The 26,497-nt window shown below is 44.0% G+C and overlaps 1 protein-coding gene across 7 annotated transcripts in view; it reads left to right on the top strand.

Annotated features, from left to right (window-relative positions):
* The window catches only part of GRB10 (growth factor receptor bound protein 10), a 642,351-nt gene that overhangs the window by 195,781 nt on the left and 420,073 nt on the right, over nucleotides 1–26,497 (top strand). The gene's annotated exons all lie outside the window — the stretch shown is intronic.

The raw sequence follows: 26,497 nt of genomic DNA, 5'->3' as shown, positions 1-26,497 counted from the left end.
GGGTAGCCTAGATCCCACACGCATGGGAGCTGAGGGGGAGATGGCTGCCAGGGCCATGGTCATTGGCTCCAAGATGGACTCAGTACTTGCTGCAGTGGAGAAAATTGGTGCCACATTAGAACATTCCAGAGCCTCTCTGGAGACCCGGATAAATAAAGTTACTTCGGACTTCACGCTGCTACATGCAGATCACCATAAACTGGCCAAAAAAGTCACCGCACAAGGCCAAACACTCGAAGATCTCCAGCCTGTCACTCAAAGCTGCGCTACATGTCATGATGGACTGTATAAATGCCTTGGAAGATGGAGCAGAGGATGCGGAAGGATGTTCCCACCGCAACAACATTCGCGTAGTGGGCCTGCCAGAGGGGGGAGGAAGGTAGGAACCCAGAACAATACACGAGCGCTGGCTGCGCGACCTCCTGCCACAGGGAACATTGTCAATGCAGTTTGCAGTAGAAGGAGCTCACCGTATACCGGCATAGAAACCCCAGCCAGTAGTCAGGCCGCGTCAATTAATTTTCAGAATACTTCACTACAGGGACAGAGATGCGGTGCTGCGTGAAACACGTAAAATGGACAGCCTCAGAGTGGGTGGTAGTCAAGTAATGCTCTTCCCAGGTTACACCGCTCTAGTGCAGCGCCGCAGGAGCAACTACGCGGCTGTGAAGTGCCAACTCAGAGCTCTGGAACTACTTTACTCCCTGCCCGGCTGAGAGGGGTGGTGAAAGAAGGGACCCACTTCTTTGTTTTTGTTTTTTCTCCTTTGGAGGCATGGGACTGGTTTGAAGAGACTGGGCGGTGGACAGGCACAAGACTCTCGGACCCAAATGGCGACCACCCAACAGGCAGGAGGAACAGGCGGCGAGGACGACTAGGAACGGTGCAAAATGCGAAGCCTGGGACAGCAGCCCCAAGCCCGGAAAAAATGAGAAGGGAGTGACGAGATGCTCTGGAGGCGGTCACAACCTTTGTATCCCCACACTCAAAAGAACACTTAGACTCTTACACAAGGGACTCTTTGATGGCGAGTGGCTCTTCGTCACCATCAACTGAAATATCCGCTGACCTCAGCCTACCAGTGCTAACACCACAAACTGCTGATGGTATCATAGGATAAACCACTGGCACGCTGAACTCTGTCACAAGCAGCTCACGCAAGTTGACCATTGACTGTCCACAAATGTGTTCTTCCATTGTTACAGATGGGGGCGGGTCTGCTGGGTTGATGGCCACACTCACCCCATTAGGTGGCGGTGCGGAGGCCGCTGTGCCCGCGCCCGACCAAGCAACGTATATTCCCGCTGGGAGTGGGTGCACATGAGACATCACTAAGCGCTGATCCTGGCTGGACTCGCACACTTATCTGGGTGACTATCTAGATGGCACACTACATGCATAGGAATGGGGGGGGGGGGGGGCGGCCACAGCAGAACGTTACCTGTACGCGTATCCCTTCAGGCAACACACTGACTTAGTTTGTACTTCTCAGTTGTTAGAGGTTTGGATGGACATTCTGCAAAGTTTGCCCCAACTGTTATAATGTTATTAGTTCAACTATTGTTTTTGTTGCAACAGACAATACACTAGTATATGTCAATAGCCCCTACACATCACGGCACGCCTCACCTTTGACGCCCCCAGTGACTAAACACACCAGAAATGACACTGGCTTACGTAGTTACGTGGAACTTACGCAGCACGCACACACCCACGCGGCGCTACTCCATATTCGCCTATCTCTGGAGACACTCTGTTGGAATTGCATTATTGCAGGAAACCGATATGATACAGCCGGAACTAGACAGACTGCGCAGGCGCTTTAGGGGACAGGTGTATGGCACGGTATACTCGGCGCATGCGAGTGGCACACTAGTCTGGGTAAGAGCGGGCACCCCGTTCGTCTGTGCGGAAGCGGTGGTAGACACACCTTAGTGCGTGGGTCACTTAACGGCCAAGCAATACTACTGGGCTCGATTTATATGCCGCAAATGTAGACCAGCCATCGTTCCTAACACAGTTGTCATCAATGCTGACCCCTTACGCTGGGCTCCCCTGGCTGTTGGGTGGGGACTTTAACTCAGTGCTCGATGTACACATAGATGGGTCCAACCCCTCCCCCCCCCCCCCCCCAGGCTCTACTAGATATATGGCGTGTCCTCCACCCCAACAAATGTATTTATTCCTACTACTACACACTACATGACCTACACATATGCCTTGATGTAGTGGTGGGCTCCCCAATCCCTACTCCCACTAGTCGAGGCATCGGAATACCTGGGGCGGATACACTTCGATCATAACCCTATGCGAATCCAGCTCAGTTGGGAAGCTGATCGCCCTCCCAATCCCACATGGTGCCTCCAGCCAACCGCATTAGAAGACCCCGAATTCCATGCATCACTGGGAACAGCTGCCCTCACGTATTTTGAACTCCATGAAGGAACGGCAAGCAATGCACTGGTGGAATGGGATGCCCACAAAATAGCGGTCAGGTCACTGTCTATGGGCCACATGGAACATACGTAAGCAGCTAGCATTATCGCTCTCCCGCCTAGAATCGGTTACTCCAATATGAACGAGAGGGAGGGGGCAGACACTCGGGCCACCTGAAAACCCTCCGGGCACAACACGCGGACCTTATGGAGCGGTTAAGATGCCACAACTACATGGCTCACACAGCTATAAGAAATTATGCATGTCCTCTCCTATGTTGAGGCTATTCGGCATCTTGGTGTCAAGTTAAAGAATGTAATGTGACAGAAAAAGGAATCTTCGGCAGTTTCAATTACCTCCTCGGAGTGACTTAGGGACTGAGTCTATAACAAAATGGATCAAGTCATTCAAATTGTTATTGTGTGCAAGTTTAAAATGACGAGCGACAGGGTAACTAGAGTCAGAATTAACCACTGCTTGGAGATGTTGTAGTATAAGATTAAAAACTTGCAGCTTAGTGCCGCCCACATATTTAAGATGGCATGAACATTCCAATACATATACTGCAAATTCAGTTTTACGTGTAAACCTCCCTTTAATCTTGATGGGCTGCAATTCAAAAGCAGTGGTATATTCTGTAGTATTCATTCCAAATTTGCAAGCTCGACATGAGCTGCATTTGAATAATCCTTCCTTTAGATAGCCAGTTACTGGAAGTAGTCACCTCAGGACTAGTTTTGACAAGTGCGTCCCTCATTGAGGGTGCACGTCTAAATGTAACAGACGGAAGTGATGGCAATGTTTGAGACAAAGTGAGGTCAGTCCTATTTATTGGCAGTTTATAAATCTGATTTTCCTTACTTGCTTTTTCTGTCTACTATAGGTAGTTAATAATCTCACTGAGTCACTTGAGTTGGGCAAAATATTGGAAACCTCTGGATTAGTAGAGGTGATGTTAAAATTTAGTATTCCATAAACAATCCTCTCTAGACTGACTGACTGGCCCTCTCCATAGCAGCCTTCAAATCTTTAGCTTTGTTCCCACGGGCACTGAACTTTTGGAAAGCATCCATCTGGCAGAGTTTGTCATCTCTGTCAGAACTACAGATTCTCCTTATTCTTAAACTCTCCATACGGAATGCTTCTGATAAGGTGGTTAGGGTGGGAGCTGCTGGCATGAAGCACAGAATTGCCAGCAGCGCTTTCTGTGAAGTCTAGTTTGAATAGCCTCATCTACAGCCTACAATTCTACATCCAAGAACTGTAAACATCTGTGCACCAGCAGTGAGAGCGCGCAGCTTGCAGACCTTCAAAGAAAAGCGACATGCCCGGTTTTTGTAAACATATTTGAGATCTTGAAGTTGGCGATGGGATACTTATCTCCTCCGTGTGTACTACACACGTGAAGACGCAGGTCCGAAGGACTTTTCAAAATGCCTGGCACGACTTTGTGTTCGAAGGACAGTTTCATCGAAGAGAAACTGTATGAATAATCAGTAGAAGTCAGCTGCACAGTAAATGTTTGAGCTGGAAAAGCATGCAACCTTGTCCTGTATCTGCCGATGTACAACAGCTCCAGTATATCCACTGTCTAGAATCCTGCAGCCCTAGTTAGTAGCTGAGAATTGCACCTGGGACATTGTCACTCCTACCCAGACAAGGACTCATCCAGGTGATGAGCTGAAAAGAATCACCCCACCATGTCTGAGGTGCAGGGGACTTGAGTTTTCTGTCGAACTTCACAAATTCCATAATGTGGATCTCTTCCAACGAGGTCTTAGTGTGGAAGCAGTGTCCATCCTGAGGTGGAGGATCCTGAGGTATCTGCTGCCTTTCTTCTGTGGTAGTCTGCAAGCGGCGCTGAGCCTGAAAAGGTTCCTGAGGAGCAAGAGCAGGTGGTGAGCAGCAAGTGTAGCAGTGTGTAGTGTGGGGCAGGAGCCATAAGTCACAAATATCAACATTGTATGCAGTGGAGAAGCCGCAAGATCAACAAGGAGATCCTCGATGCAGGAGCCGCATGAAGGATTCTGATTAAACGGTCAGCACAGAAGTACTAGTAATAAGCAGCTTGATAGTTGAAGTCTGAAAAGTGAATCCATGCAGTTCCTCTCTTCCCTAACTGCACTGCACCAATATTGGAGTTGGGTGTTTGGTGAATTTGCTGGCATGCTACAAATATAGAAACATTGAAATATTGAAAAGCAAGCAGTGGACTTGGTCCCTGTGATTACAACGTGACTGCGAGGACCAGCAGCCCCGTTATTCTGTGCAGCTGTGTGCTTCTTCCCCCGCCCCCACCTACTTCTACTTAATTGCCGGGATGCGCGCGGGTGAAGCCCGGGCCAAGGGCGGGCCCGTTGGAGCCAGTTAGAGATCGGAGGAAGCCGGGCCGGGCCCCCCTTTTAACAACTATACTATACCTAGGAGGCTTCGTTGCAAGGGAAGGTAGGAGAAAGATCTATTCTGCCATAATCTATCGACAAAGATGCTTGCAAACGAAAAAAAGGGGAGGAAGGTTCTTGGTGCTGGATATGTGACAGGTACATTGGACCAATTTATTACGAGGGCGTCTAATGTACTTGAACAGGAGATTGCCATAACTTAAAGGCGTCTCTCGTTGGATCCAGTATTTAATAAGCCCTCCTCCTTGGGGGGGGGGGGGGGGGGCTTCCTGAATGTTTTATCTCCCACAAGAGACTCGACTGGGCCGACTGGCCTGCACTACTCCGCCACAAACAATAAGTTGTGGTGACTTGGATGTGCTGAATATTGATGCTAATTCGGTGGGATCACAGGGTAATTTGATACCTGTTAATAAAGACATTGGATCAGATTTGTCTATAGGACCTGTGACTCGGGCTAAGGATATTTCAAAGACTAAATTGATAGCCCCAGAAAAGTCGTCTGGAGCAATCCTGAAGAGGAAATGTGGAGGTATTCATCGAAAGGGGAAGAATGGAAAGGTGTACAAATCTGAAAAGTAATAATGGGGCTATACTGGATTCTTCTGCCAATGAAGTAGCTCAGCATAATAATGTGGCGACCGGTACATCAAAGGTGGGCGATGCTGACATGAGAACTTCCCAAACAGAGGACTTTAATTGGCAGAGGATTGAGGGTCTCATCACTTTGTGCATGCAGCCACTACTAGAACGACTAACATGCATTGAAAATAAGCTGGACAAAATTGTAGGAACAATGTTGTCAAATGTGGATATTACTAGGAATCCTATAGTAAATTTTGATAGGCCAAACGTTCCACGGAAGGAGGGATTCGGGGATGGTGGGGGGCCTGCTGGACCTATCTCTACTCAGAAAGCTCAAGTAATGGCCCCAAGTGTTGTAAGGAAAGTAGGGGTAAATTCGGACAATTCATCTGCACTAGAGCCGATAATCGTGGGGGCACGGGAGAGGGACTGTGAGGAGAGGCCCCTGGGAGTTTTAAGCACTCAAAGAAAGCCAATATCTGGGCAGCAAATCCCGGGTAGGATGGTGGCCAAACCCATTTGGTCCCATTTGGACCTCCCGCCAAATTGTGCGCCGTATGTGGTAATACTGACGGGGGTGCCAGAATTGGATCAGGGGTAGTCCGAAACACACGAACAACTTAAATGTAAAATAATTCACTGGCTAAATTCTAATAGACCCCTTCCGGGTTAAGTCTATAGCCTGATACTGTGCGTGAGGAGAGTCAACTGGGTAGGGAACCAACCTAAAAATGAAGTAGGTGATTGTGTTGTAAATTTTAGGGACTCGAGAACTGTAAGACATATATGTGCATGGCCGATGAGACCCATTGGTGTAACCATCAGGGCCTACAATTTAAATTATTTTATTGCCCTTTTTATCAATCGTCCAACTGTAACCAACAAGAAGAGAATAGGGCTGGGTACAAAGGCTTACAATTTATGGTGCCACTCTGTAATAGATTTAGTGGTCTAGATCTGGTAGATTGACTGATCCCCATGCCCATTAATAAGTATGTTGGGTTAAAACAAACGAGTGGGGCTAAGGGAGGAGGGCTGCCTCTCCAAATTGCCCCACGTATTGAAGAGGGGCTGGCCTTGAATGGCTGGATAGCCAGGAATGATTTAGGGGATACTGCTAGGGTGAGTGGGAATGGCAATCGGGGGATGGGTGCAGATATTGGACCTCCTTATTTAACAACTCAGGCGGTTGCTAGAGGCAAAGTAGCCCCAGTGGATGTGGGTAGGTTGACTGCCCATGAGGGAGAAGGGATGGGTCAAACTGTTATTTTAAATATTTCTGAAGAACCCACTGCTGTAGGGGACAACCTCAAATTGGGGTGGGTGGGACAAAGGAAACAAATATCCTGTCATGGAATGTGGCTGGGATTAAAAACAAATTGTTGTGACCAGATTGGGGAGCTTTTGTGAAGGGAAGCGATGTTTGCCTATTCCAGGAAACTTGGGCTTTGGCTGATATATATTGGAGAGGGTATTCTACATTTAGTGTACCAGCAACCACGAAGGGTAAGGGCAGACCATCAGGGGGACTTAGCAGCTGGGTTGGTACACATCTGGGGGCCCAGGCAGTCCAGATCCCCACTGGGTCATTAGATGTACAGTGTGTCTGTCTATTTTCTGAAAAAGTAAGCAAAACTGCTTTTATAAACATCTATTCAAGACCAACTGTGTGTGGGAGGGTATCTGGAATGATTGACCAACTTAGGCAGTTTATTCTAACCTAGAACCAATCAATTATTCTGATTGTGGGCGGTGATTTTAACTGCCAGTATGAGCCACTTACTGATACAACCCAAGATGGTCTAGATGATGAGGACTGGCACTGGCATATTCCGGAAACGCATATTCCGGTAGTTAGAGCTTGGACTCCCCTGGTGTTGCAAATTAACTTTTACTCTTTTGTCCTCTTTTAGAGCCTGTAACGGGAGGACAAAGTCAGATAGACTGGGGCGTATGACCTTTAATAGGGAAGGCCACAATTCCATCCTGGATTATATCTTGGTCGAACTTAGATCTTGAGGAATGGTTTAGGATTTCATAATATATGATAGGAAAGATAGTGATCATAATCCTCTGGTTAGGATGTTAAAACCAGAGCGCCTGGGTATGTCAAATCTAATCCCAGATAAAAACTTAATTGGACCTCCGCTCCTATTAACTAATAACAGGCGGAGAATCAAGTGGCCACAAATATTAGGCTCCCCGAATAAACTTGCGGATGTGTATCGAAGATTTCTGCCTTCCCTGAGTGATATGGGTGAGGTGCAGGATAAAGTAAGCACACAGGGATTGGCGATGAGCCCTTAAATACATCAAGGGCTTATTCAAAATCTGTGTTTTACCCGGAAGGAAGGTCAAAGACAAACCCAGTTGGAGCCCATCGCCGGTTCAATGCTCTTTGCAGGGAAGCCAAAAAGGACTTGGTCCTTGCGGTCAAGTCAAAGGATAAAACTAAGATTAAGTACTGTCAGTGCTTATATAAGCAGGCTATTCAGAAGGGAAAGAAAGAGTGGGAGGCGGATAACTGGGAAGATCTTAGAGTTGCACTAAAGTCCAAAGATTTTAAATCCTTTTGGACAGTTGTTAGTTGTGGGAGCAGGGTAGGTAGATTGGCCAATGAACCACATATAGCTGCATCGGTTTGGGAATTGCATTTTGATACCCTGTATTCCCCACAGAGTAATGATGAATTTGAAACCACTCTCCCATGCCTCCACCATGAGTATCGACTGGAGGGGGCCTGGGAGATTACATTGATGGAGGTAGAGGATGCCATTTTGAAATTAGCTCCAAAAAAGGCCCCTGGACTAGATAAGATACCGGGAGATCTATACCGTTCTGAACCGAAAATATGGGCTCCTTATTTGCGTGTTCTTTTAATGCCATACTGAATGGTATGGATCCCCCAGAAACCTGGCGGGGAGCTGAAATAGTTCCTATCTTTAAAAAAGGTTGCCCCCTTAAACCATCTAATTCTAGGCCAATTAGCCTCATAGACGTGACGCAAAAATGGATCGGCAGAATCATTCAAAGTAGAATACAGAGTTGGATGAAGGATGGTGAGATTTTATCTCCGTTCCAGGCCGGTTTTAGACCGGGCATATCCACGGTGGATCAGTTATTTAGACTGCAGGTCCTATATTGGACAACTGTGAAGGTAGAGGGTGGCAGCCTCTACATGATCTTTGTTGACCTGCGGTCAGCATTTGACTTGGTGCCTAGAAACAAACTGTGGAAGGTACTACAAGAATTGGGTTTACCACGCTATTTTCTTAATGTTTTAATGAGACTCCATAGTGGCTCTTACGCCCAGGTAAGGTGTGGGCAGAATGGGGAATTATCAGGCCGCTTCCCGGTCAATCAAGGGGTGGGCCAGGGCTGTGTCCTGGCTCCCACCCTTTTTAGCCTATATATAAATGAACTGGTTGATCACCTCCTGGGAGCAATGAATATAGATGCCCCGAGGCTAGCCACTGGTCGGGTGCCCGCTTTGATGTTCGCGGACGACACTTTGTTGTTGTCCAAGACATCAACGGGCATCCAACGCATTCTTGATGGTTTTGCCAGATTTTGTGTTTCTAGGGCACTAGAGATAAATCTAGATAAAACCAAGTTCCTGTTCTTCAACCCGCCAACGCAGACACGCCCGAATCCCGTCCTAGGTGGAACCCCGCTGGAGATTGAAGACCTTTTGAATATCTGGGTATCACCTTGGGAGAACACTTGGAATGGGATTCGCAGTTGGCCAAGGCTGCACTCAAGCTAACAAAGGTGGTGGGGGGATCCAGAAGCTACATAGAGAGTCCGAATTTAAGCCTGCGGCTCCAGTAATTGAAATTTATAATATCCAAGCTAGATGGGCAGCCCTATATGGGGCCGAACTTTGCGGGCACCAAAAATCGCAAAACCGAGCCAAGGTGGAACATGCATTTGTGAGGAATATATTGGGTCTTCCTATAAGTACCCCATTGGTACCATTGCGTCTGGACCTAGGGCTACTACCTATTGAGGAGGTTATGCCTTTACACCCGCTATTGTATTGGAAAAGATTGTGGTCCGTACCTGAGCTCGCTTGCTATAGAAACAAATTTCGGGAAATTTGGGATGCACTGAGAAACGGGAATATGAGGTGGCTGGCCCACATTAAGTTAATTAGCTGCAGGCTAGGCCTATCTGAGCTTTGGGTATCTCCGGAAGTTGCCTGTCCAGAGATATCGAAAGCTGACCTGAGTCGCTGTTATAAGAATTATAATTTAGCATCCCTGCATGCGAGTTCTGATGGGGGGCAGATTGACTACTGAGTTCCTCCAGATTAAAGTGGAGTATAAAAGAGGAATTCCTAGACCTAAAATTCTCTGCACTAGCGCACAAAATGTATATGCAACTTAGTCTAGGTACTCTCACGCTTAGTGTTTTCTAGCAAGTGGGATAAAACTGCGAGCAAGGAGTGCCCTGCCTGTGGTTCTCATTTGGAAAACTAAATTCAGGTTTTCTTTTTTTGCCCAGCATATTGGGGTCCACGCAAGCACTGGCTAATTCCAATCTGTAGAAACTTAGGGTTTCGCCAGTGTGCACATGCACTTAGGGTGATAAAAAAGGAACCCCCCCCCATGATTTTTGCTGTCTCCCGCTTTTTGAATACAATGTGGCACATACGGAGGAAATTGATTACTGAACCCAGTGATGTACAGGAGTTTCTTGCTTTAAATTAATATAACGCTCGATAATGAATTTCAAGTTTAATCCTTGTTTTAATCGATGTATGTAAAGTTGTATATGTAACGTATTTTAAATGCTGTTTTTATTCATTAATTTAAATTTTGTATTACATGTTTTTCATGAACTTTTATGGTCCTTGGTGGCCGAAATAAAGTTAGCGAGCGAACGATTGATTATATCAGCAGTAAACTTCAAATTCAACACATTGATGTTAATGGTGTCAACAAAACTCTTGGCTGATGCAGCAGATCCATTCCAGATCACACAGACCTAGTCTATAAAGCGCCACCAATGAAGTACATGCGCATCATACAGTTCCTTGTGTGTGTTTGAGAACATGCTCCTCCCACCAGCCAACGTGCAAGCACGCATAGCTGGGAGAGAAGCATGCCCCCATCGCCACACCACGTAACTGTTGAACTTCTTTTATGTATTTATATAAATACAATGGTTCTGTCGAATTTTTAATTTCTTTTAGAAAGTTAAAAAAATATTCATTACATGTAACAGATATCAGATAAATGAGTAAAAAAGCACACACCAATAAAGTTTGCAATTTGGTAATTTAAGGGACTAAAGTATTATAGGCTGTCGTAATACATAAGTTCAAAAGAGCAAAATATTGGTGACTTGTGGTGATAAAGTGACGTGGTGATAAATAGTATATAGAATATATTTCAAATGCGGTAATAAAAGTGAATAAGTAGAATAGAAAGGTACATTATTTCTTTGTCTTGATGGTTTTACACATATGCTACAAGATCCTATGTGAATTAATCTGTCATCAGAAGCATTGTGTAGACATATAAGGGTGCGTCGACGTTTCGACCCAGTGTACTGCGCAAAATATAATAGGCGTCACGGCGGGTCTTCCTCAGGACAGTGCAGATGGGTATACAGCCCAAGCGCAGATTTTGGTTAATATCTGCGGGCGAGGTGGTTTTCTCAGTCAAAGTTGTAGTCCTGGTGAATCAGGAGGAGGCCTTGTGGAGGAACTAGAGATTGCACCTTAAAGGAGAAATATTTGGATTCATAATTGACTGTAATCACATATTATTCTATAGTGGTGAGAGCAGCACTTCTGCAATATCATCCACAATGTTTTAGTAACACTTGTTATCATTGGCTGAAAAAAATATATTTTTTGATTCAGAATCCAGTGTGCACAAATCCATTTTTGTCCTGTTTCCCTCAACATTACAAAAGTCAAAGTAATGGCCGAGCTCTGAGCTTTTGGCTTTGTCCATGTGAATGGTTTTTTTGAGTGTTTGTGAGGTTGAGGATGTCGTGTGTGGCTGTGTTATTTGTGCAGATTTGTGAGAGCAGTTGCCGTGCTCAATACATTGACTCACTGCATCCGCTAAGCAAGTAAATGTTGATGGCACTTGGGGAGCATCTCAAATGAAGGAAGTCAATTGCAATGATGAGTTATCCCAAATAACCATCTGATACCAGTTCCACACACCCACGGCAGGTCGATCAGGCCGGTATTTGAAGCTTCTCTTGTGTAAAGGAGCAGTTTATGCACTCACTTAGAGGGCTTGGCATATAAACACAAACATTTTTCACGTGCACACACACTACAAGCATCCTCTACTTCATTAGGAACGCAGGGTCCACATGGGGATATTTTCTAATTCGCACGCACCGTTATTTAGGCACAATCCTGCTGGGAGGATTTCAAAGAAATTTGTTTAGGAATTCTCACTTTGGAGCGACATTCATGAACCGGATGGTTCACACTTTAGTGACGACGGTGTCTTCGGTGAACAGCCGATTGTGCTTATGCACTGTTGCTGGAAATGTACTTGGTTATGGTTATTGCGCTTTAAGTGCTCCCTTGTAGGAAGGTTCTCGCACACGAAAATGAATCAGTGTTTTTGTGCCTCCAGATGACCAAATATATGCTTCAAACTTTTTTCATGGAGTGAAACCACAAAATGGCCAACCTTCATGACATGGGAGCTTTGTGTGAACAAGGACCCATTAGTGCTGTCTCCACTGGGACTCTTTATGACCTGTTCATGTAAACTCGTAAATTGAGAGATTTTCGTGACTCGAACATTTTTAAAAACCAGATATTTATCAACATTTAAAATGGAAAATCTTTACGAAAGTACATTTCCAATAGGAAAGGCATAGGAGACCAACTAGGAAGCAATAGTGTAAGTGCTTTAGTCAGCTGTGCCATATTTATAAACATGTAAAATAAGCAAATAAAAAATGGCGTGTTAACCTATGCGAGAGGCCTCCCACTGTGTGCGAACATATGAATTATCACGCACTTGCAGCTTTCCCCTGATAAGTTCGGCCAGGTCAAACATGCAGAAGTTCATCCGGGTGGGACAGAGGCCCAGGAAATGGTCAAAACAAGCAAAATTCATTGTGGTAAACCGGATTCCAGTATTGTGCATCATTTTCATTTTAACAACTCTGGTACATGTGGTCCACCCTAGTCCAACAAACTCATAATCTGGGGCACTGGAATTATGCAATTCTATGACCGCATCGTTTTTCACATAATTATGGATTTGCTGCTTTTGCCATATAGTCCATAATCTGCAGACTTTAACAAAAAAAATAGTTTCTTGCTGATACAGATCAAAAGTTTTTTTTTTTTTTTTAAACTGTTGACTGCATCCATTTTTGATGCCTTTCTTCTTTAAATTTCCATTACAACGAAGTGTACTGAAAGATGAAGAAATTAGATAATCGCTGTAAAAACTAACAAACACAAATTGCGATATGTCCATTAAAGGGAAAGGTGCCAGTCGTGATTGCAGATGTTTCTTGGTATGTTTGCTCACAAACGTGTTTACGCCCTACAAACTCATTGCAATAAGTCAGAGCTGCCCATGGGGTATCCACAACTCATGATTTTTCACGTTTTAGTTCCATATTGTTGTTCTGAAAGGTCGCACATGGATGCTTTTTTCAATTGAATGTACATTAGCCTTCAGTGAGCTTGAGTATTCTTGCTTGAGAAGAAAGCTTTTATAAAATAAATTAAAAGGTTGTTGAACCAATGGGCTTTTTCTAATAAAATGGCTGGAGTTGAGTCAGTCACATAAAGGGTGTAGGTCAGTGGTCGAAGTGAGCTGGATCTGAGGGGCAAGGCATGACCATACTTTTTAGGTCTCGCCTACGTTTAGCGCACATGCGCTGCATAGGAGGGGGACCTCTTTCTTGGCGAAAAATGTGCACGCGTTGCATTGCTTTCAATGGCAACGCGTGCACGTTTGGCGATTCCCTTGCGGGAGCAAGCTTTGGATGGTGCCCCTTCTCGCTCCCGCAAGGGAAACGCTCTGTGTGCTCTCGGCCGCACTCCCTCCCTCCCGCCCCCCCCCTCCCCACCGTCCCCCCTCAGCGTCTACAGGTGCTCAGCTTGTTTTGCTATTGTTCAGCGCCGGGGTGCCCCCGTTCCTGCTGTCGGGTATCATTGCCTTGTCGTACTTGTAGTTTTACATGTTGGGGTGAGCTGCCGGTAGGTATGTTGATGCGCTCCCGCAAACAGTGCACCGCACCTGCAGGTAGCTGGCTCTCTGGTGGCTCCGCCAACCTTGGCCTCGGATAGTTTATAAGTAACAAAAGTCCCGGGCACAAAGTCCCTCTCCCTGGCCGAGCCTGCGAGGCACCGATCAAACTTCAAAAGTCTCTGGCACCGGTGAAAGCAGCTACAAAAGTTGTGTAAAGTGCGACCGGGGGTGTCCTGCGTACGTGGGTCTGCAGCCCCTTCCCAGCTGGTCTGAATGAATGAATGAATGGAGGTGGAGTGGGCTGGGTGGCAGCGCTGCTCTCTGCTGCACAAAGCCTGCCTGCCGGGGCTCTCTGGCCTCCACAAACTCCACAAGCGGGACGCTGCACTTTTTATTTCGGAAACTCCTCTGCACCCCCTTTAAGTTACTCGCCTCGGCAGGCTCTGATGGGATTTCAGTGGACTGCCAGCCCCCTTCCTGAGGCTGCCTTTGACTTCTGATAATCAAGACCACATTTCTTCCCTCTTTCCAAAACTTGGGAAATGCTGGCTCTGGTGTTGGGGAGCCCCTAGCGTAACAGGAGGGCAGTGACAATGGGGGCTGGGTCGCGAGAGCTACACTTCTAACGTATATACTTGCGCACTACAGCTTCGTGTTCTTCTAACTGTACCTTATATTTTTAAATGTTGTGTTCTTTTTTTTTTTTTTTTTTTTACTTCTCTTTTTTTCGATTAATTTACTTTCCTCGACCACAATTGACACGTGGAAATGGAACGGCATGTTCTAATTCTGAAAAATGTTCCTGACAATAATTGAGTATTCTGGCTAGGAAGATTTGTAGGGAACATTAAGGAAACAAGTTAATCTGCGCTTGACAGATACTTGAACATCATATTTTTTTAAGAATCAAAAGTTTTAAACGCTTAATATTTAAAAGATAACAAGATTACTTGCATACAATTAGTGAAAGTTGCACTGCAAGCAAGGCTATGCTGTAATCCAGTGGCAAGTTATTTTATATAATATATATGCCATTTATTCAATAAGTTATCTTAAAAAGCAAGTATGCCAGGAAACAGCGCTTCGGGGCATTAATGTAACTTTTTGATAACATCTTAGCAACCAAGAATGGAAGTCTATAAAAAATAAACAGTCGATTTCGAAATAGACATTGGCACCTGAGTTACAGAAGCGCTAACTCAAAATCCAAAATGTAATGCAAATATAGCAGTAACAAAAACATTGCAAAGTTAAAGCAGCATAGCCCCTCATTATAAAACTGGGAAAGGAACAGGCAGACGCATTTTGTTCGGGGTCTCTTCCACCTCAGTAGACGGTGATGTGTGGGTATTTCTCGATGTTCAACAATCATAGACACGCTAGAGCTTGTTTTTGACTTCCCTTTTCTGTAAGATAGTTTTCATACGTGCCCAAAAAGGGACGCACATGTGACTGTGTGAGGGGATGTACTCAAATATAGCTAATGTTGAATTATTAATAGACAGACAAAGGGTCGCACAGAACACAATCACAGGCCCACCCATAATTTGCAGGTTCTCACTTTATCTTTGCTTCTACCCTTGATTAATTTTGAAACCGCAATTGGCAATATTTTCTAGTGGGTGCAGGTTGCAGCTGAAAATAGAGGTGCTCTTATCTCCTTAGTTAATTTTGAAAATGGTGGGACTGAATGGATGACAAATCTTTCCATTCTTGAAAAGAGCAAAACAGGTATGCAAAATTTATAATTTTAACATGAAATCCCATATCAGAAATCTATTCTTTGTTAACTATGGGTAATAACTGTAACAACTGCATACATTTCGGGAAGTTTGTCCTAGAAAAACTTCGACACTTAGCAGGACCTTAAACCCAGTAGGACGTTTTGTGCTTAAATCCTCCTCAGTAAAGGGCATAACCTCAGTCTTTGTGTGCACAGTTGTGCAAATGTGAACACTCGAGTGCAAGACAAGTGGAAAGTGTCACTAGTCACACTGTCCGTCGCCAAGTGCACTCACGTCTATGCACCTTGTCCTGAGTATGTATCTTGATCGATGTGCACTGTTGCCGTTATTGCAAAAGTATCAAGACTTGTTACAACTTCAAGCATAAGCTTTGTACAGAGTTGGAAGCCTGTGCATGTCTATTCCAAACTCAATAAAAATCAACTCTTGCACACACACACACATGAGTGCTCACACATGCACACACATGCATGGGCGCACACACACACGCACACACATCAAAGTCCACCCACAAGATTTGTTACTGACATTACAAATTATTTACACTCACTTGCAATGTGCGTGTCCCCAGCATTTCCGTCCTTGAACCGGTTTATGTCAGAGAATTATAAATGTACACTTTTTTTTTTTTCTTATTTTCTAGTTGTACTGAGACCTCATTGGCTAGGTCTCGGATTCCTAAAAAGCTCTGCCAGCATTTAATTTCCCTTTATTGTAATATCGTTTTACTGAAGCGCCAGCATTACACCGTTCCTTCTAACTCTGTGTGTGTGTGTGTGTGTGTATATATATATATATATATATATATATATATATATATATATATATATATATATATATATATATATATATATATATATATTACAGTTCCACATTGCCCAAGACTCTAGGACGCACTCACCACCAAAAATACGGCTGCAGCGCAATATGCAGATTCCAGGTTTTAATAATTTGCCTTGCGCGTTTCAGACTAACACAGTCCTTGATCACAGGCAGAGTTGCTGCAAACAAATATGAGAGACTGTTGTTAAGTATTCCCAGTGTTCTTTTATTGCCAATTAATAGGCCACGTGATAATGCTCAATGCATGCTGGTAACAGTAGTCTCGATCTGAAATTCACTTCATTATAAACCAGTAAACACAGTTCAAAATGTCTTTTGCAGTCACAACTCCAAATAAAATTGATATCCAGCCATAAATGTGCTCCATGAAAACTGCTGCATTGCGTTGCACATACCAATTAACGCCAAGACTGGTGGTCCGGACAGGGCCTCGTGAATCCAAAGCCCCCGGCCTGCGCAGGATCACGCTGTGGTGCGACCTCACGGCTGGACCGCCGTGTATTAACATTACAGTTCCACATTGCCCAAGACTCTAGGACGCACTCACCACCAAAAATACGGCTGCAGCGCAATATGCAGATTCCAGGTTTATGGCTGGATATCCATTTTATTTGGAGTTGTGACTGCAAAAGATGTTTTGAACTGTGTTTACTGGTTTATAATGAAGTGAATTGCAGATCGAGACTACTGTTACCAGCATGCATTGAGCATTATCACGTGGCCTATTAATTGGCAATAAAAGAACACTGGGAATACTTAACAGCAGTCTCTCATATTTGTTTGCAGCAACTCTGCCTGTGATCAAGGACTGTGTTAGTCTGAAACGCGTAAGGCAAATTATTAAAACCTGGAATCTGCATATTGCGCTGCAGCCGTATTTTTGGTGGTGAGTGCGTCCTAGAGTCTTGGGCAATGTGGAACTGTAATATATTATCAATTTAAAAATGGCGCCCAATTTGAACATTTGGTAACGTATCTAATTTGATTTGCCAGTAATCGCTGCCTTTGGCAATTGCCACAGGTCGGCGTAGCGCCACACTTAATCTCCGATACTTTGCTGGTAGGCTGGCCCCAATAAGCCTTATCTGCATAGCTTAATGCCAGCCTTTTAAATATGGACTCCAGAGGACTCCGCCACAAATGGGTGCCAGAGAGCAGCTTTGGGCAATTCAACAGTGCAAGCCGCATTTTCAGCACATTCTGTGGCATGGGCACATTTGGCTGCACAAGGAATGGATTGGGCCACACCATGTGGCATTGCAGCGCACGCTTTGAGATGAAGAAGAGGGGCAGTCGGGTCATAGTGGCCATTCTGATGCACAGAGCACATTCTTCGTAAGGGGCTAATTCTGCTGCTCGGAATGCCGCATCCTGCGCATAGAGCACATTTCATGGCATGTCTTTAGAAGCATCTTGGCACCACTGTGGCACATGGCACATTTTCCTGCAGGTGGAAAATTGTGTGGCATGAGGCACCTTTCTAGACAGGAAGCACATTCGCTGAGATGGAGCTCATTTTCTGGCATCAGACACATTATTGGCTGACCTTGGGCTCAGTCACTTATTCGCAGCCAGCGTTCATCTCCTTGTGCATCACCAGAACTGATGAGTTCTACACGTGCACGGCTCTCCCAGAAAGCTGATCGGAGTGGTAAATCCCAGTTGCTCTCTGCACCCCTCGATCCCGGAAGCTGGGCTGCGACTACGTAGCATGATTGACAATAGCTGCTCCCCTGTGGTGTTTTGACCGTTCTGTCCCATGAGGACATGCCGGACCTGATTCAAGTGTTTTTGGTCGCCTACTTTCAATCTGGATGTGCAAAAAAGGCATCCGTTGGCCTGAATCCGAACCTCGAATCATTAAATCTTAAACTGCTAACTTTATTTATCTCCTTGTACCAGGGAAACTCAGCCATCCATGTAGGCCTTCTGCAGGAATAAGTTAAAAACAAGCATTGGCATAGCCAATAGGTCTCGCCTTTGGGACCTTTATAAGTGTTTAGCCAGTTGGTTGGTTGTTGCACCCAGGATATTGTGATGCATAACTAAATACTTATAAGGTCCCAAAAGCGAGACCTATTGGCTATGCCAATGCTTGTTGATTAGGTCTTTCTGTTCATGAGCCTCCAATAACTATTTTTTTTTTTTTTTTTTTTTTTCAATTTCCTTTAAAATCTCAATCCTGTCTATTTCTGCATATTTTATGGGGATGGATACCATATTCATGGACGCTTCTAAATTGTTGGTAGGCCACTCCTTCAGCATGAGGGGATTAGGGTTTTCGAATGATGGCGTTATCAATACTCTTAAACCTCGCGGTATCCTATCTACTTCTTTATACTTTTCTAGAGACTTTTTCTCCCACCATTTCGTTAACTCCAAACTGAGCAGTTTTTCCAAATTTTTCAGTAGCGTTTTGACATCCTTGTTAGTAATACTGTTTTTGCTTTGTCCTGTTTATATGTCTACTGGCAGTCGTCAGTAGGTAGTTAGTTAGGATCTAGTTTCCATAGGAAAAGCATTTTTTGATTTGCCAATAACTTTGGCACAGTTTGACGAATCTTTGTGAAATTTTCAAAACTAATGAGGCGGTCAGGTCAGCTGCGGTTTTTAATGTTTCGGGATGATTCATCAAGCGGGGGCCGTGAAAAAGGGGGGGTCCTAAAATTGATTTTCTCAATGTTTATTTCCATAGAAAATTTTAGACACTGCTACAGCCCGAACTGCTGAATGAAATTACAGCAAATTTGGCAAAATAGTAGCTTTTGGTTCAAAAAGCACTCTTTTGTTAAATGATGTAAGGGTCCATGAACCCTCCCGATCTTGTGGCTGCCATCTGATTGGCTGTTAACACTTCAAACCAGAAAGTGTTGGCAGCCATCTTGTGACTCTGTTGAACCGAGTAACAAGAAAAAAGGTGAAAAAACTATTGCAAACACGAAAAGGGGACAGGATAGAAACCCCTGACCCCCTAGCCCTGCTCAGGAGATACCACAGAGACCGCCATTCAAAATTTTTTTTAAAAACCAAGTGCGGTCTCCTGCGCTTCGTTTTCTTGAAGCCCCCAGGTGGGCCAAGTAATGGAGGCAATGATCAAATTAAATGCGGGGGCCCCCCCCTCATCCCTGGGGACCACCACCTCCCCGGGGCTATACTCCTAAAATGCAGGGGTGGGGGGGCACATCCCCGGGGCTGTGTTTAAAGTTTTATGGAGTGGGAGTAGGTTCATCAGTGAGTATGTGGATGATATCAGTGATGTCACTGGCCATGTCATGAGTGATGTAATATGTGACATCAGCAGCAGTGCATTGATTGGGAGCGAGTTATAGTTAGCTCAGCTAACTATAACGGCTGAATTTCTCTGGTTTTGTATGAATGAAAGGTCAGCCTAACTATAACGTACCTGTAGCTTTTTTTCAGTGAATATCTGTGTATATGGGGGTGTGTGTGTGTGTGTGTGTGTATATGTGTATGTATATGTGTGTATGTATATGTGTGTATGTATATATATATATATATATATATATATATATATATATATTCCATATCCTACTGGCAGTCGCCAGTAGGTAGTTATAGTTGGGCCCTATTTTCCATAGGAAATCCGCAACATTCTATTTGGAATAACGTTGGCATCGATTGATAGTTCTTTTTGTAGTTTTGTATAGTGCAGACTTGTCAGGTATTGGAGTGCTTTACATGAGCATTGGTTACATCACACAAGAACAAATTCATTTTGGTTGTAGACATGGGGAGATTAAGTGATTTGACCAGAATCACAGAATGTAGAGCTGAAGCAGAAACTTCAACTTGGTTCCCCAGTTGCAAAGTCTGCAGATCTGGAAGTAACACCACATCCTCTCGCCAAGGTGCAATATTTAATCAAGTGGTCAACTGGATAAAAAAAACTAAGATTACAAATGTAAAAGTTCTGTCGCTATTTGAAAAATCAGAAAATGTCCTCATTTTAGTTTTATAGAGCACTAACCATAATTTTGATGCAAATAAGACCCTCTCATATATGTAATTTCTAAAGGAAATACTCTAGGTATTACAGTTTTGATTACATCAAGATGACGTCAGGCGTTCCACGCTTTTGTAATAAATATAGAATGTTAGCAATCTAGTTGTTCATTGGGAAACTGAGAGGCAGAGGCCAGGGGCATGGGCTCTGAAAATTGAAGGCAGGTAGGAGAGTGCAGAGGCAACAATTTGACCACACTGGGCAGGCAGGAAGAGCAGTGGCAGCACAACAGACTATGGAGGGCAGTGGAAAGTGGGGCAGGGGCAACAAACCAACAATACAGGACTTGCAAGAGTGGCTGTGGCAATGTAATAGACCATTGTGGGCAGAAGGAAGAGGCAATGGTAGTACAACCATACATGCAACAGACCCGATTCAGCCAGGAAACGTCCAATGTTTTTAAGCTCAAATGGGCTTTATTTGATCTGTCTCCTGTCTACAATCTCCTCTTTTTCAATGTAACTCAAAGGGGAAAATCAATACCCCAGTTTTTTTTCAAAATCTCCCTCTAACCAAGTTCAAAATGTTCAAGTATGGTACATTGGATCATGGTAGGCAGGAGGAGTTGGGGTAGGGACATGGACTCGGATAACCAAGGACAGGAGGGACATGGAGAGGTGCACCAAACTGACCCTACAGGGCAGGCATCTGGGTTTGCAGCAGCACAATACACCACACAGCGCATGCGGGCGGGAGTGCAGCACAACAATCCATAGAAAGCAATAGCGAGGGGACAGGACCATGCACATGGACAACAGAGAACAGAGGGGAAAGAGGCAATGGTAGCTAGCTGACGATAATGGACAGACAGGAGAGAAAGCTGCAGCATAACAGACCATAAAGGGCAGGATGGACAGATCAGGGGTATTGCAATGTAACAGACAAGCCAGGAGGGAGGGAATAGGGGTCTGCACATGGAAGCTGGGGGCAAGGGGGCAGGGCAGGAGCAGCAAGATGACCATGGAGGTCAGGCAGGATGGTTACTAGAAACAAGACACACCATGGAGAGCAACAATGAGACTATGATGGCATACACACAGACCATGGAGGGAAGGTGGGAGGGGGTCAGGGGCAGCTAGCTGACCACACAGGGAAGGTGGTAGGGGCTGTGGCAGCACAGAAGACCATGTATGGCAAGCGGGAGGGTTAGTAGCAGCACAGAAGACCATGTATGGCAAGCGGGAGGGTTAGTAGCAGCACAATGGCTATGATGGGCAAGAAGGAGGGTGCAGGGGCATGCACAAAGGACCATGGAGGATAGAAGGGAGGGTCAGGACCTGGGCACAGATAAGAGAGTTCAGGGGAAGGGGCCTCACAACAGACCACGCGGGGCAGGCAGGAGGAGCAGTTGCAGCACAACAGACCAGGGAGGGCAGAAGGGTGTGGCAGTAAAATGAACCATGGAGGACAGGAGGAAGGGGATAGGGGCATGTCATGTGGACAGGCAGTGTTGAGGTGGCAGGGACAGGTTACAGTCATCTGACCATACTAGGCAGGTGGGAGGGGAGTGGCAGCTCAACAGAACAATCCGAGTAGATAGGAGTGGCAGGTCCATGGAACATGGTGGGCAAAAAGGATGGAGCAGGGGTATGCACAAAGACATCAGAGGGCAGGGGGAAGGAGAATAGGGGCAGCAAGCTAAGCACAGAGGCTAAGCAGGAGGTCAATGATGGGGCATAGAATTGGGCAATGGAGGGCAGGAGGAGTGGATTGGTACATCATGCTAAATGGAGGGCAGTGGCAGCACATCAGACCATGCATGGCAGGAGGGAGGAGGCTAGTCCATGGATTCAGACCAGAGGATAGGGAGGAGGTGGATGGGGTAGCAAGCTAACTGTTCAGAGAAGGTGGGTATTATGAACTTTATTTTTTAAAATGTGTGTCTGTGCGAACTAATTAAAATATGAACAAGTATGCAGCATAATCTCACTTATTCAGGAAGAAGAGGACGTTTGTGACTTTGACTTTGGGCTCACTTGGCAGAAACACCCCCTGACCCTCCACCACCCATCACAAAATGTAATGCCCGTGAAAAGGGTAGGTGAACACAGTGTTATATAGAACATAGTCCTGAGAGCACGATTGAAAATGAAAACTAGATATAGTGTATGGTATAAACTATGCACCAAAAAGTGTGATATAAGATGAACCGGGGCGTGAAATATAATATGCAATACATTGTGCGCAATGACACATTCATTGGAGAGCGCGAGATAGCACAGGCACTAGCACGTGCTATGCACCTTGGAGTGTAATATACACAGGGCAGTGTTTGGTAACCTAACTAGTCTTAAAGTTGTAATATAAAATATGTGCCGGGGAGTGTAACGTTGCATATGCACTGTGACAAAGATATGGATCCCAGATTGTAATATGTATGGCATAGCGCTGTGTGTTATAACATAGCGGTACAAAAAGGGGTTGGTGATGGACGGAGCATGAGAATCAATCAAACACTCACACCCAGTCAACAGATCTGGGTTTAATCCATCGCCGTTCTTTAGCCCACTCTGCCATCCATCGCCGTTCTTTAGCCCACTCTGCCACCCCAGTTCAGACATGGCCATATGCAAATCAGTCTGACCCTGTGCCTCATGGGAACAGTCTTTTTTCAGAAAGACACATATTCACTGGATGATGTCATCAGTGATGTCACTGACCAAGTCATGAGTGATGTAATATGTGACGTCAGTGGATTGCGGTCGCGAGAGTTATAGTTAGCTAAACTAACTATAAAGGGGGAATTTCAATGGTTTTTTACGAGTGAAATGTCCAGCTAACTATAACATGTGTGAAACTTATGGTGTTTTTTTTAGTGAATTTGTAAGGTTTTTTTTGAAATGCTAATTTATGTATGTATTATATTTTTTATATATTTATTTTACAATAAACTACCTATGTATATAGTTATAGATTGACTGTATCCTGTAATATGGAATGGCTCAGCTCTTTTTTTTTTTTTTTTGAATTTGGATAAAGTTGAACAGCATAGTTAAATCTTCTATAAACTTATAAACAGTTTACATTTTTTTTTAAGGGTTTTTCACGCTAGGCTAGGGGGTCAGGAACTCTCTACCCTGCCCCCTTTTCACGTTCTCCATCTTTCTTTTTCACTGCGACACACAAAATGGCATCCGGCACTTCCTGATTTCGACCGATTCGAATGTTGTCTGACATCTAGCCACCAATCGGCATTACGCTCGCGCACATTTGGTGCGCGCACCGTGCGAGCTCTGTGCGAACACTGTGCGCACATATAGATATTTATGTACTTTTAACAACAAATTTCTCAGGAACTACTGAACAGATTGACATCATATATGCAAAAGGCACATGCCTGACCTGAGGACTACCTTTTTGCCAAATTTCAAGTAATTCTGTTCAGCCGTTCGGGCTGTACCTTCGACTAAAGGTCCTATGGGAAAATGCATGGGAAAAATGCGTTTTGGGACCCCCCTTTTTTTCTCAGCCCCCGCTCGACGAATCACCCCGAGATTTTCAGGGTAGGAGCTGAGCGGAGCGCCCCATTAGTTTTGAAAATTTCGCCAGGATTCGTCAACCGGCGCCAAAGTTATTCAAAATAGAATTTTCAGATTTCCTATGGGAACTCGGTCCTAACTATAGCTATCTACTGGCGACCGCCAGTAGAATATATATATATATATATATATATATATATATATATATATATATATATATATATATATATATATATATATATATATATATATATATTATATTTCAACAAAGCGATTCCTTCATGATGTCTTCTTCCACAAACAGAGTCACGGACCCAAAAATTAGTGGCTGATTATCAAGCCTTATGACGCGTGGAAACGCAGTCCGTTTTTTGTTTTCATACCTTTTAGTGATCAACACCCGTGATAAACATAGACAAAATACTTTCTTTCGCAACGATGGGTGAGTCCGCAATAGTGGTATGTACAAGTTTGTTATGTATATGGGGCTCTCATTACTGCTGTTGATAGTCTGTATAAATTCAATAATTGGGCATATAAATAGTGTGAGCTTATTACACAATTGTTGTGATAAAGACTACATCCATTTGGCTACACTACTATAGTCTATATTTGTAAAAATATACACGTAGTTAAAAACTGTTTATAAAATCTGGGTTACTTTAAAAACCATGAATAAATGTATATAAATACAAATATATATAAATACATATAAATACATATATAAACAGATTTATTATTACATTCGTTGCTTTCAATGCTTAAAAAAACCTCATGTTGTGGCGTGTGCCAACCTCTTGCTGCATAAATGCTAGAAAGACTGTGGACCATAGCTTCGTGCAAGAATGCCTATAAACGCTTCATCATTTGCCTGATTGACTATTTACATGAGTCATAGATATCCCAATGCTTATCTACTGTACCCAGCTAGACTCCATCGGTGCAATTGTGTATTATAATTAAAGTGCTATGTGCCACCGTATTTGAAAAGATATTTGTGCTTGAATGCATTAAATTAAAGTGCTTAACCTAAAAGAAAATTGGGGGAGTAGCAGCTAATAGTGAACTATAAAATATATATATATATATATATATATATATTAAAGCAATTGAAAGGAAACGCCGCACTGGCTCCAGTGTAGTCAGTTGATGTTTGACATAGCTCTTCACCTACGCGTTTCAGGCTGAACACAGCTCCTGGTCACGGTAGTTTTACAAGTCTTTTTTCAATTTCCTCATTTTATACCAACATGTCACATGAGCTGATAGTGGTGCATTGTGGATTTGGTAGTCCATACACTGTTATAATGGCATTTGGTCAGTTGTATGGGTTCATATCTGTAATCATTGTTCATATTAAATTATATTGGATTGTTCATATTAAATTATTTGGCCTAAGTGGCCTGACATGAGCAAAATTAAATTAATTAAATTACAGCATTTAGCATAGTTGCTAATGTCTGCTCGTATTGTTGCTCAGTGTTAGGGGCTACCCCTCTAGATTCATCTCTCCACATCGGTCTCTCTCCTGTAGAATCATTGAAAATCAATGATTGTATTTAGGAACACATGTCCGGGTCCACCACCGTGAAGAAAAGATTTATCTGGAGAGGTAAATAGTTGGCAATGCAGTTAGGTTGTGTGCATTCATACACATAACTAGTGAATTTCAATGGTTTTACATGTTTTAGCCTCCAACATAACTGATTTGTTAACATTTTTTTTTTAATGTCTTCCGGTATATTTTATGATAGGCCTTTATGATTTGCATTGTTCGGGCCGAATCATATGCCTAACTTTCCCTGGCCACGCAACCCTCACTGTGCATGTCCTGCCATGTACCCATTTTGCAGTGTGTGAGGTCTTCTGTTAGGCCCCGTGCCTTCAGCTGTATACAGTGGAGTTTGTTGGACTTAATTTGTTAGCTTTAAAATTTCATGCAGATTAATTGAACGGCACCAAATTTACTAGGGAAAGCAACTCTAATTGCCCACCCATTTATCTTTGGCCCCACCCTGACGCATCTGTTGCTGACTTGTCATAACCAGCTGCAAGCTAAACCCACTAAACATCTGCCAAAGTTTGTCTAGATTCATTGAACAGTGAAGATTGCAGAAATAACACTACATTGTCCCTCCAACTTTCTGCCCCACCAATGGGCCTTGGTGAAATTAAAAGCAGCAAAAGTAGTCTAAACATACTAAGTTTGTCAAATGTGGTGCTGATCTGTCCCACTGGATCTGCACAAAACCTGAAATAGCACTGGGTGTAACTTGGTGCTCCCTGCCACTTTTGATGCATGATTATCAAACCGTAAGGAACTAAAGTGTTGTTGCCACCCTTTTACACTCAGCTTCGTTCAACCATGGATTGGTTAAAAAAATGGCACACCAAAAACAAAACCTTCCAATGCTATTGGAAAACTCTTCCCACCCCATAGATCTGCCCATACTTATGCAGAAAAAGGTAAGTGATGAGTTTTAGTATGTCCATTTGGATCTCCATGAAGCCTTGTATACCTGATCTGGTTATAACTGGCAAGCTGCATGCCACACTTGACAGTTTGATCAACCCGCACCATAGTGTAAATCAACTAAAATGTTATTGTTTGCCCCCCCCCCCCTTAACTATCTATGCCCCATCCTCCCTAGATTGGTACAAAACTTGACATACCAATAGAAAACTGACCCTTCCTTCTACTAAATTATGCAGATTAATCACAAAGTGCCAACCTGATTAACGAAAAATAACAAAACAAACTAATATTCCTTTTGATGGTATTTTGCTG

The sequence above is a fragment of the Triturus cristatus genome, chromosome 5_2 (genome assembly GCF_964204655.1).
Source record: "Triturus cristatus chromosome 5_2, aTriCri1.1, whole genome shotgun sequence".
Classification (NCBI taxonomy): Eukaryota; Metazoa; Chordata; class Amphibia; order Caudata; family Salamandridae; genus Triturus; species Triturus cristatus.
Note: the sequence above shows the minus strand (reverse complement) of the source record. Positions and strands in the feature narration are given on the sequence as shown.